The sequence below is a fragment of the Symphalangus syndactylus genome, chromosome 9 (genome assembly GCF_028878055.3).
Source record: "Symphalangus syndactylus isolate Jambi chromosome 9, NHGRI_mSymSyn1-v2.1_pri, whole genome shotgun sequence".
Classification (NCBI taxonomy): Eukaryota; Metazoa; Chordata; class Mammalia; order Primates; family Hylobatidae; genus Symphalangus; species Symphalangus syndactylus.
The window spans coordinates 102,877,260-102,890,814 of NC_072431.2; the positions used below are offsets into that span (position 1 = coordinate 102,877,260).

Sequence of the window (13,555 nt, forward strand, 5' to 3'; positions counted from 1 at the left end):
GGTATAATCCACATAAACAAAAGCTTTTGTGTCCTCAAAAATATTTAAAGAGTATAAAGAAATCCTAAGACCAAAAAGCTTAAGAACCACTGGTTTAAAATGATGAGGACTTGGAAGTAACCCAAATGTCCAATAAGGGAGAATTGATTAAATTACATATTATGAATCGGTGATGTAGATAAATATTTGACATGAAAATATTTTATAGTATTGTGTTAGTAAAAGCAGGTTATGAAACAATACATGATTTAATATCACAAAAAGTTAATATATAATATGCTTAATATTGTATTTTATAATACCTAGGTATTAGGTAGGTTTCTCTTGAAAAGGAAGGTAGAAAAAGTTTTTTGGAAGTTGTCATAAGAGTATTAGTCTGCATCATGAGGTACTGTTTCCTTCTGGCTTTTGGTGAAGGTATTTGCTTTTTACTGGTTTTGTAACATTGGCCAAGTCTGAATTTTGTTCTCCTTACTTTAAAAATCAGATCAAGGTTGTTAACAGAGTAAGCTGTTCTATGTATTTTACTTCCCTCTAACATCTCCCTTAGCTTTTAAAATTCTGTATAATAGCGGTGTATCTGTGACAATTAATGCTTAATAAAGCTTCCCTTGAAGTCAAAATAAGGGTCTTTTGAAAACAAGAAGAATACATCATGTAAATATCATCTTATTTCTGTGAAAAAAAAGTTTTGTGGAATAACAGCTGTAATACAGAAAGTAAATTATCATCAAGCAGATGCTTATTGGTAAAGATAGGTAAGGTAACTTATGATTATACACTAAGTACTAGGCCAGGTATTTTATAAAATTGCTGAGTACTTTACAGACATCATCTCATTTAATCCTCACAAAAGCCCTGTGAGGTCAGTACTGTTGTTATCCCCATTTTACTGATGTGGAAATGGTCTCGTAAAGAGGTTAAAGAACTTGTCCTACTCATTTGTAGAGGTGGAGCTAATTCAGACATGAACCTGGCTGACTGTAAGGTTTGTGCTTTTTATCCATATGATAATCTCCAACTAAAGAGAAATGAAAAACCACCATACGGACACAAAGAGCAGCTAGCCCAGCTTCTTACTCTGGGAGACCAGATTGATTTTGAGGTGGGGAGAAGCCTGGATAAAGTCCCATACACTTAGATCTCTAGGCCATAAAAGATTCATTCCACAGCATTCAATTAGAATAATGTAAATGTGTAAAACCCAGTGCCTGGTATATCATAATTATTCAGTAAGTGGGAGTGAACTATTACAATAATTCTAAGACTAAGCCAGAAATTTAGGTTCCTGTTCATAAAATAGGAAAAGAAAAAAATTCCCATAGGCCCACAATCCCTTACTTGAAACTCTTGGAGTCATGTGAGTTTTGTTTTAGAATTATAGAAAGATAATATGTATATTTACCATATGCTATGTAACATCCCCAGCAGAGACCAGGGCAGCCCCCTGTAATCAAAACACATTAATTTCTGCAATGAAATATATGAATATTCACACTAAGCAGAAGAAATGAAGACTATAGCCTTAAATCAGTTCAGGTAAAGTTTTGCTGCCAAATGAATGAAGAAAAACTCTTTTGCATTTCAGAGCTTATTGTATAAGAGTTGAAGGGAAGGGATTGTGTACTTGTAAAGCATACAACAACATTTCAAGGAGGATAAAGAAGCAATTACTTTACTAAGTTGAATAGACAAGTGATAGCTCTGTTCAAAAGAGACTCTTAATCCTAAGTCAAAGCATGAAGTCTTTTTGGCCCCTGATTTCAAATGCTAATAATTACATCCAAAGAGAGAAAACAAGCATCTCTTATTTTATCTTCTTTCAAATAAGTATGTGTCACTTTAAATGAAGTTGGGGACTAAAATCAAGTACCATATTTTTTTTCTAGAGGATCTGTGTTTATGAAAGAAAACACAAGAAGCTAAATCCATTTGAATTGGTCTTTCTTGGTAGATTCCTTTTTATAATAGAATCTCATTTCTTTTAAATGAGAATGGAAAAATGATATTCTGTATGGTGGTCTTTAAGTGCTGAAGGATCTACAAATACTAGATTCTTCTGAACTTTGAAAGAAACTAAGTTTGGCCACTCCTGAGCAAAAGTAATCTAGAAAAAGTGATAAGTATATAAGGTGATGGATATGTTAATTAGCTTGATTTAATCATTGCACAATGTATACATTTATCGAAATATGTTGTATATCATAAATCTATAAAATTTTTATCAATTAAAACTTAATAAAGTTGGAGGAGAAAAGGAAATCTACCTTCCATCCTTCCGTAAAAGGAATTGAATAATTCTAAAGGAAGGGAATTCCAAATTTTAGGAAGATAAGCAATTATAGTTGATGGCAGTACCTGTTGTAGATAAAACTGAAGCAGAATAATTAAACATCTTCTTTATCTCTACCCTCTTCATGTCCTAGCTTCCTTCCCTATTGGTTTATATTCCACCATACATGATTACACATCCTCAGCTTCCTCGTTCTTCCTTCCCTCTATTGAATTTGACCCCACCCCTGGTCAAATCCAACTGTTCATTTGCCCTGTATTGGCCCTTGAGTAGCTGAACATGATTGGAGTAAATGGATGACCATGATGGTCTGGCTTGAATTTTAAATTAATGATCACTAATCCCAAGTTGGCCCTTAGGGCTGCTTGACAGTTCCCCTTCATTTCCTTAGTCCATTCACTGTTTTCCATCACCTAAACAATTATTTCACACCTTCTTTTGTCTCTGTGCCTCTGGTATCCTCCCCCAGTGTCGGCTGATGACCCTCCTTTTTACTTTCACTGAGAATAGACAGTCATGAAAGAACTGCCACATGATCGCCCACCCCTTAACCTGCATGCATTTGTATGCACATACTCTGCCTATCCTCCTGTCACAATTGGCCAAGCAGCAGTGGTCTCTGAAGTCAGCCTTTCTACTTCTGCTTTGATCTCCACCTCTCTTACCTTCTTCCCCATTAAATCAATTTCTAGGAGTTATTCCTTAATACGTAGTTGAGACTGAGAACCACTCTGCCACAATGTAAACTCTACAGACCAAAGATTTGTCCTCTTGCTCATTGCTGTATTATCAGTGCCTGTAACAATACATAATCCAATAGTAGGCACTCAGTCTTGTGTTTAATGGATAGATGAGTGAATGGATAAATGAACGAATGAATCTTTCTGATAAAAAAGATATAAATTGCAGTACAAGCTCTGAAGAGCACAAAACATGCTTAATAAATAATCTTTCCTTGTGTTTTATGATCCAATTGGAGCTAAACTGTTCATCTTACAATGTTCATTTAAAGAGTTTTCTGCTGATTTACTATAACTTATCCTCCCCTGAAAACTTTCCTAGCATTTTTATGCAGACAGTCCTAGTTATCTGGATTTTTGTTGTTGTCGTTGTTACTGGGAACTGAGATTTTTCTGATTTCTAAGTGGTTAAGCTTTGCTTTTCAAATGAATTTTTCTGGTGGCAGTTTCACAAGTGAATAGATCTGTACAAATCCAGAACTGTTCATTTTACTCATTACTGCTACTTGGAAGACCTGAGTTCAACTGCCTGCTCCATCACTTTTTCTCACTGAAGTGAATCTGGGCATGATTCTTGTATTGAGAAATGCCTAGTATAGTCTCAATATAATTGATTGCATTTCTTTCATTAAAATCAGGGGAAGCATGTTTGTTTCCTTGACACCTATGTTTCATGAAAAATCATAGGAAAACAGCCACATGTATTTTAATTTAGTCTATATCTCTTCCCTGAATCCTAATTTGTAGAAGTGCGGCTGTTCAAACAGACTCTCATGTATTTTGAAATACATGCAGTGCAGTTTTTGTATGGGGGTAAGTACTGTGGATTTTCTTGGGCTATAACTTAGTAGCGTGGCAGTAGGTTATAGAACCAGTCCATGAATCCTGCAGTTCTTACTAATGTGAGTCAAATGGTATGATAGAGATACCTGGCTGCTTTTTTGGGGGCTGTGTTTTTATTTGTAGGACAACCCTAAAATAGAACTCAGCTAGGTCATTTCTAAACATAATGTTGTGGTGGATACCCCAGAACAAACACCATTAATGTGGTTAGTCATTTACTTGGAAAGCTATTGCCAGGGCAAACTCAGAGCCACTAGAGACAGAAAGCACATACGTAAACCTGCTTGTTAAAGTGGAGATACAAAGTAACTCAGCAATGTAATAATATAAAGTAATGGTTAAGTATTCAGTTTATAGAAATTTGACTCAGATGTTTCAATAAAATATCCATTTTCAAATCAAAAGATAACTATTTACCTCCGTTGGTATTTGGGACCAAAGTTTTTCCTCCTTCACTTTCTGCCCCTTTGGAAGACACAGTAAAAATAGAATTCATGAAAATTTCTAAATAATGGGTGTATAGAGATTCTCTTTGTGTGTGGTATCAGTGCTCTGCTATCTAATTATTTGTTATATTTTAAATTTCAGTTTATGCATTCTGTCTTGCCCCCTTCAGCCCCCTGCCACATAATTTTTCTTTTTGGTGGAACCATTCAGCCTTAAATACTTTTAGTATATATCGTCTGAGAATAGGGACATAACGCCAAGACTACTATCACACCCAAGAAATTTGACTTTGATTCAAAGTCAAATTGATTTGATTTGATTCAAAGTGCCATCTAATATATAACCCATATTCAAAGTTTCTCAGTTGTCCCTCAAATAACTGGATTTTCTAATTTTCTTTGATCCAGCATCTAATAAAAGTTCATATATTACATCTAGTTGTTCTGTTTCTTCATCTTTCTTTAATCTAGAACAGTTCCCATGCCCTCCCTTTAAAAATAAAAAAAAAAATCTTGACATTTCTGGAGTCTAGACCAGTTATTTTATGAAATGTTCCTCATTCTTGATTTGTCTGATTATTTTCTTACTGTTAATTTTAGGTTAAATCTCTTTGGTTACCATATAGAGTCTGATTATTTTTTAAGAAGTGTAGTATTCAGTTATAGAGAATCTTGACTTGTTCTGCCTGCTTGCACCTGCTTTTCTTAGAGTCCTAACCTCTCAACTCAGGTGCAAGGAAGCAGAGTTTGACTACTTTTTGTGGGTACTGAAGACCTAGCTTATTGTAACAACAACAAAAAAATGTGGTTTTATTTTTAGTAAAAATCAGTGTCCAATATGCGCTCTAAATATAATCTGGTTATTTTTGAAATTTATGTTAAGAAGTAAGAATTTGGCTGGGCGCGGTGGCTCACATCTGTAATCCTGGCACTTCGGGAGGCCGAGACGAGCGGATTGCCTGAGTTCCGGAGTTCGAGACTAGCCTAGGCAACATGGTGAAACCCTGTCTCTATTAAAATACAAAAAATCAGCCAGGTGTGGTGGTGGGCGCCTGTAATTCAGCTATCAGGAGTCTGAGGCATGAGAATTGCTTGAACCTGGGAGGCAGAGGTTTCAGTGAACTGAGATCGTGCCACTGCACTCCAGCTTGGGCGACAAAGCGAAACTCTGTCTCAAAAAAAAAAAAAAAAAAATCTAAACATTGAACTTTAGAACCAAAATGAAATCTTACTGTAACCCTAATGTACAATACTAAGAAAACAAATATTTTCATTGACATATTGAACTTATAAAATAATACATCTTCAAACAAAAGATTCTCTTAGTTTTAACAAATATTCATGCTTAAGTAATGTCTTCAGCTCCACATTTTCAGAACCCTATTAACTCTCACTTAGCAAAATTAGCATACTGAACTCTAAACTATTTAATGATTTATATATTTTCATACTAATGAACAATGGATGCTAATAACAGTATTCTGTGAGGAGTAAGGTTTTTTTTTTGAGGTCAGCAGTGTTTAGATTAATCAGGTTGACATTTCTTGCTGGTGGGTCATGAACTGTTGATAATAGCATTAAATGGTGATTCAGTTGTTGCAGAAGGTACAACTCATTATCCAGCTACTATATTAAATTATTACAGAAACAATTGGCACTCCACACCCATGTGTTCTGCAGCAATGGTACATCAGGGAAGTGTATTTGTTTCTTTTATTTACATCTTAAATTTTTTTGGAGGCTTACCTACATTCTCAAAGGATGCTACAGCATTGCCACTACTTTAGGGAACGAGGATGATTATCTTGACTGATTTGGGGGGACGAAGGGATATATAATCCTTTTAATAACACACCCAAAGTCTTCTCTTTATATTTTGAGCCTTTCTGAAACCTTGTTTTCATAATGAGTGTACCTGGGTTGCAAGTAATAAAAACAAATATATTTATGGATTTTTAAATTGGGTTTAAATTTAACATAAATTATTATTATAAGGATATGGGTCTTTTAAAAAGATTTGTATTCATTTTAAGAGAGAAATGATGCTTGGCCAGGCGCGGTGGCTCACGCCTGTAATCCCAGCACTTTGGGAGGCCGAGGTCGGCAGATCATCTGAGGTCAGGAGTTCAAGACCAGCCTGGCCAACATGGAGAAACGCCATCTCTACTAAACATAAAAAATTAGCCAGGTATGGTGGCGCATGCCTGTAATCCCAGCTACCTGGGAGGATGAGGTAGGAGAATTGCTTGAACCCGGGAGGCGGAGGTTGTGGTGAGCCGAGATCGTGCCACTGCACTCCAGCCTGGGCAACAAGAGCAAAACTCCATCTCAAAAAAAAAAAAAAAAAGAAATGATGCTTGGAAAGTTCACAAACGTGCTATAGAAGTAATTTCTTCCGAAAGGTCATTGTTATAGAAATCTCTTTAAGAAAAATTTAAGAGATGAGCTGGATTTGTTTTTTACAGTTGTTAATCTATTGCCTTTTAAGATAAACCTCGGTAATTTGGTATGCATTGAATCAGAAATTGTTGGTGTCTTTGAATTTTAAAATCAAGTATGTTTTCAGTATGTCCCGTGTGTATAGACAGTGAATAGATAGTAGCATGACAATTGTATTAATGTTGATTTCGTTTCTTATTGGATAGTAAAGAATTAGTGAAGTCAGTTTCTAATTATTAATAAAATACCCCAAACACCCAGCCCCAGGGTTTCACAAATAGGTGCTCGATCATAATTTGTTAATGAATGTGTGACACTTGGGTAGAAGCAGGAGAGCTTTTTGGCATTTTGTATTTGCCAGAATATACTTTAAGGAGCTAAGTATAGGAAAAAGGAATATTTCCCTTTATAATGAAAAGGAATATTAACATCTTCAAAGTAATTGCCTTATTTAGGGTAAACAGGTTCTTCAAATCTATGCTGACTCTTTAAGAGAAACAATATAGCATTGGAAAATTATGGGCCACTAGAGGTCACTGTTTAGTAATCAACTTTTAATGAACCAGAACAGTCAGGAGAGCCAATAAATTACAGTGTGGATTTTTCTAATTATGAATTCATATTTAATCATTCAGTGACAAGTTAACTTTGGAAATGGTTCTGTGTACTTTGCATATGTGGTTATGCTAATGCACTATTATATTTATCTGATGTTGGTGCTCCATCATTAGAATAGAACATTGCCAAAGGCTTTGTTATATAATCTTAATTACTAATTATGAGACATAATTAACATTGTTACCGCCTCCACATCCACAAGGTTTTTGGAAATAAAGTTTTACTCTAAAAAACAATTACTTTTAAGTGAACATAGGTGTAATGGTTATGATCAGTTCCTCCTTCTCCCTCACGTCTTGTTTTCCTGCTTCATTCATGGTTTCTGTTGCTTCCATCCCTTTCTCTGCTGTCTTATTCCTTTCCTTCCCTCCTTTGGATTCCTTTTCCACTTTATTTTGTCAGTGATTGAACGTTTCTTCTCAAGCTTTCCAGCCTTGATTCAATGAGTAGAAGAATGTGACTTTTACTGCATATGTTAAAGTAATCCTAGGATGGGCAACTTGAGCTGAGCCAACCAGCAGCGCAAAGGAAGATTGTATGCATATAAGCAAGCATGCTGCTGCTGTTGTTGCTGCGAGCAGATGGCTGTCTTCAGGCTGTCCAGCCCAGAATCCATTCAGGAAAAGGCAGATTTCCGTACTTACATGATAAAAACTGTTTTCTTCCTTACAGGCTGGCTAGTTGCCCAAGAGGAGGCCTCATGATCATAGGGAAAAAACAACATGTGCACATGTGTTTCCTTTTTTTGAAAACAGCCCTGTGCATTATTTCTTAGAAAGCAGGCACATCACACCATTGCTCGGACTTCCTCTACTTCTTGCTGCTTTTACCATCCCTGCTGCTATGCCACTGCTATACAGTTATATCCACCTCACTGTTCTGAGATTTGTTTCAGTCTGTCCAAGATATACTTCTGATAAATTGTTCAGAAACTTTCTGTGGTTCCTGATGCTCACTCAGTCCAGCCCAGTCTTCCTTCTCAGCCTGCCATTCAAGGCTGTCCACACTCTGGATCCAACTTACTTTTCTGCTACTTCTTTCCACGTGCCTTAAATTCTAACCAAACTGGACTATTCATTAATTCTTAAATATTTACCTTATTTACTCAAGTCCCTGGTGCTTATTTATGCTTTTCTTCTACTAGGATTTTAACCTCTTCTTCATTTTTTAACCCATCAAATTCTAAGCCCAATGTAGATGCCACCTCCTGTGATCCCTCCTTAGGTAGAGGTCACCCTCCCTGTGAAGCACCATGACAGGTAGGGTCTCACCTCACATTGCAATTACTGTATACCTATGTTCTCAGCTACACTGTAAGTCCAGAGATTCTTGACAAATAAATCAAGAGTGCTAAAATTTCCAATTAAAAAACCTATTTGGCAGAGTATCTGGCTTTCTAATTTTATTCTGGGAAAAGTAAAATAATTTTATAATGCTAAGGTTTGTAATATTAGGGAAGGTCGTGGGATATCCTTTGCTAGAACCCTAATCTACAAAAGATAGGCCTTTGTCCAATAAGTTGAGCTCTGTCTGAACACATAAGAATAGTAGTCAGCTTGCCCTTCTCCATTACCTGCTTTGTAATATCACTGGGAATACAAACAGTTCTCTATTAAATCTCTTAAATGAGAGGAAAATGTATTTTATAATTTAAAATGGTATGTACATTTTATATGTACATAGCTCTATTTTGAAGAAATTGAGTTTTGTTAAAACAGTCTTTTGTTTATAACAGCTCACGATTGCTTGTGTTTTGATAAAAATAAAAAGAGATGTGGAAGATACATGGATTTTGAACTCGAACTATATTTTGGGGGCTCTTTTCAAGTATTATTTCCAGTAGCTGAGTACAGTATGTAAATTTCATTATTATTAGAGGGGGAGGTGTGCATAACCACTTTTTTTCTCTATTAGAGCAGCAATAATAAAGTTTTGCATGTCTGAACCTATCTATGTACTTAGTTATGACAGAAGTTAACTTGCAGAATTTTTTGTTTACAAATAAAAAAGGTAAAGAGTTACCTGTTTGAACTTTGGAATGTACTTTTCCTTGGAAAAATATTTTCTAATATATTTAGGTCCCGATTTTCAACCTCACATATATTCAGAATATCCCTAAATTATAACACAATTAGCATCATATTTCTGTGGGAAATGATTTCAGAGATCCTTCGTGGGATACCAGCCCCTCCTATCCTATCCTTTGAGGAAAAAAAAATCACCTACTGTCTCTTCCTCCCCTTTTCTAAGCTGTGGGATCTAAAATTTTCTCTGGGGATTCACCTGCTTTTCCAAAATTCCAACTGTCTCATTTCTAAAGAGATTTTCTAACTCTGTATTTCTATCACAGACTTTTCTGATTTCTGGATCTGCATTTTTATTTATTGGACCCCTTCAATTAAGCCCATTTTTGGAGTTAAGCTTTTTCATTTCAGTAAAACCAGCTCTTCCTCTTGGTCCTCTATAGTATATTACAATTTCAATTTTTCTAATCTTTTAGGTTCAAATTCTGAAAGTAGCACTGTCCAATAGAAATGTAATAGAAGCCACATGTGTAATTTAAAATTTTTTAGTGGTCACATTTAGAAAAGTAATAAGAAACATAGGTGAGGATAATTTCAGGAATACATTTTATTTAACCCAGTATATCAAAAACATTGTAATTTCAACATGTAATCAATATAAAAATTAGAGATACTTCACATTTTTTCATACTAAGTCTTTGAAATATGTGTATTTTACACTTAAAGCACATCTGAATATGAACTAGCTATATTTTAAGTTCTCAACTGCCACATGTTGCTGGTAGCTACTCTGTGGGACAGGACACAGCCTTAGAGAGTCTGCCGCTACATTTTTCTCTTAGCCAGTGACATATTCTGGTTCTGCACTGCCTGTCAGAGTTCATTAAATACATGCAAGGAAATTTACAGAATTTTTCTCGTTCCTTTTTTCCTATACTTCTTCCACTCCTGTTTTTATAATAATGCATATATCAGCCACTTTGTTAGAATAAGTCATAGTCTTTGCTCTCAAGAAGCTCATACTCTAGTCTAGTCTAGATGATGTCTAATCAGTGAGATGGGCATGGAAAAAGATACTGTGTTACAGTATGGATTGGTAATTGCCATAACAGAGATATAAACAAGTTCCATGATAAGACGATGATGTAGTTAGGGTCATCCACATTTACCAGATCTGATTGCTAGGCAGTTGCTTTCCTGAAGAAGTAATCCATGTTTACCATGTATTATGGGGCTGGATGAAGACATTCCAAGAAGAGATAGTATTCAAAGTTGAGAATTAGAAAAGGGCATAGCATGTTTGAAGATTAAATGAGAGTCAGTGTATCTGGAGTTTTGTTTGTTCTAAATTCAGCTACTTATGATTTTCTGCACAAATCCCCTACTTTTTTCACCTTATGCATTTGCTTTTGCAGATCACTTTACACAGAATTTCTTCCTCTGTCCCTAGTCGTTTCTTACCAGTATATATAATCTTAATCATCTTTCATGGCTCATATTGATCTGATCCTTTTAGTGAAGCTTCTTTTACTCTTCTGTTGTAGTTTTATGCCCCAAATGAATGTGATATTTCTCTTCTTGGAATTTTGAACATTTTAACTTTTGTATGACAATATTTTGTGTATTAAAGTTAATTTTATAATGCAGTAATAGTCTGGATCACCAAATCAGATTCTTAATTTGAGCAAGAATTGCATATTAATTATTTTTGTATACCCTGAAGAGCTGAGAGTGGGTTCCTTGTATACAGAAGATATTCAGTAAATACTTGATTTGTGGATAATAAATATTTTTATGAGATATTTAAAACAAAAGCACAAAATTGAAGTGATCTAGAGATTTCAAGTACCTAATGTTTCTTTCATGGAAAGTCTTCGTTAACATGATTGACTGCTGTATGTAGTTGGATGAAATTTCTTGATTTCATTTGTAAAAGTAGATGCCATAAAAGCAACATTCTGCTGTAATAATGAATAATGAAGGTGCTAATGGTAAAGATGAAACCTGTTTTATTATGAGAAAACAGTTAAAAGTATCTTGGCATAAAAATACAATGGAAATCAATCTTTCCTTTGACATTTAAGGACCTATTTTGTTTCTTTATATAGCCGTCTACTGCTTCTGGCAATATGGTGGACTAGGTATATTAAAATACTCTGCTGCTATAAAACACCCGTGCTGGATAAATTACAATAAATGTACTTTTAAATGCACTTTACATTTCTCAATAGAGAAGGGAGATCTTCAGTGACCCAATAATCGAGCAGTAATCTGAAATAAGAATAATAAATAAAGCCAGAAGCTCTGGCTGACCTGGAAGCAAATGCTGATTCCAGAAAACAGGGGCTCTGGATGTTAACATTTGTGAGTAAAACAATCATGGGGTAATGGAAACCTAGGCCCTATGCTCACACAAAGTGAGGAAGCCAACCCTTAGGCCCCAACAAAGCCAAATGCCCGAAGAGGCCATAACTTCTGGGAGAAAGGGTGTTCTGTGGATAATAAGCCTGCTAGTTAAAGAATCTAACTAGGAAATCTGTCTGTCTATGCTGGTTACAGGTTGAGAAATAAAGTATATTAGTTTCTCCTGAATCTTTATAATAGTAGCTCTGAATTTATGGGCATAGAATTCAAATTTAAATTACTCATCCAATTGGGAAGATACTCAACCAATAATTAAAAACCTTAATTTGGTAGGTCTAGCACTTGTCATCCATAGAAGAATAAAAATTCTTTCTGGAGAAAATCATCCTTAATCCAGGAATCTTAGAACTCATAAATATCAAGTACAATAAATGTAGGCTCACAGTTAAAAAAAAATTACCAGACACATAGGGAGACAGGTCACCAGAGAAGCCAAAAGGAACAAAAATATTCAATCTCTGCAAACTGTAGATACTGATGTTTCCAAAACAGAATATGAAATGACTATACATAAAACATTTAAAGAAATAAAAGATAGCCTGGAGCAGTGGCTCATGCCTGTAATCCCAGCACTTTGGGAGGCTGAGGCAAGTGGATCACCTGAGGTGAGGAGTTTGAGACCAGTCTGTCCAACATGGAGAAACGCTGTCTCTACTAAAAATACAAAAAAATTAGCCGGGCATGGTGGCACATGCCTGTAATCCCAGCTACTCGGGAGTCTGAGGCAGGAGAATCACTTGAACCCGGAAGGCAGAGGTTGCAGTAAACCAAGATCACACCATTGCACTCCAGCTTGGGCAACGAGAGCAAAACTCCGTCTCAAAAAAAATTAATAAAAATAAAAAGATAGATAGATTGAAAATGAATAAGGATCCAGAAAATGTCAGAAATGACCGAATTTAGAAAAATCATTGAAATTTTAAAATTAATAGATAAATGGTATATGGGAGCCGAAGAGAGAGAATTAGTAAATAAGAAGAGAGATCTGAAGAAATAACCCAAAGGTACTACAGAAAGAGTTGGAAATGGAAAATATGAAAGAAAAGTTGAGACATGAATAGAAAGCTAGAAAGAAAAAGTTATGCATGCATCTAATTGGAGTTCTAGATAGAATGGGAAGAGAGTGGTCAACATGATGATATCTGAGAATTTTTCAGAATTGACATAAACCCACAGAAACGGGAAGCACAATGTATATCAAATAGGAGTTTAAATTTTTTTAAAAAAGAAATCTTACTAAGTACATGATAGTAAAACTACAAAGTACCAAATACAAACGTTTAAAGCAGCCAGGAGAAAAAGACACATTACGTATAAAAGAACAATACAGATTGATACCATACTTTTTTACTCCCCACACCGCCCCCAGCATTATTGAGGTATAATTTGTATACAGTAAAATTTACCTGTTTGAAACAGTGTAGAGACTGATGAATTTGGACAACTATATATAGTCATGTAACTTTCATCACGTTTAAGGCAGCGGGGAGTTTCTATCACTCCAGAAACTCCCCGCATGCTTTTTTGTAGTCAGTTCCTTCCTCAACCCTAGGTAAACACTGATTTGCTTTCTGATACTATAGTTTTGCCTCTTCTAGAATATCATGTAAAAATATCATGTAAATATCATGTACATATGCATGTAGAATTCATACAATAGGTAGCCTTTTGTGTTAATAGCAGACCTCCTAAGAACAACTGAAGCCAGAAAACAGTAGAACAATATCA

General features: G+C 35.3%; 1 protein-coding gene across 1 annotated transcript in view; it reads left to right on the forward strand.

The window, feature by feature from the left end:
- The window catches only part of HIBADH (3-hydroxyisobutyrate dehydrogenase), a 136,545-nt gene that overhangs the window by 77,460 nt on the left and 45,530 nt on the right, over nt 1-13,555 (forward strand). The gene's annotated exons all lie outside the window — the stretch shown is intronic.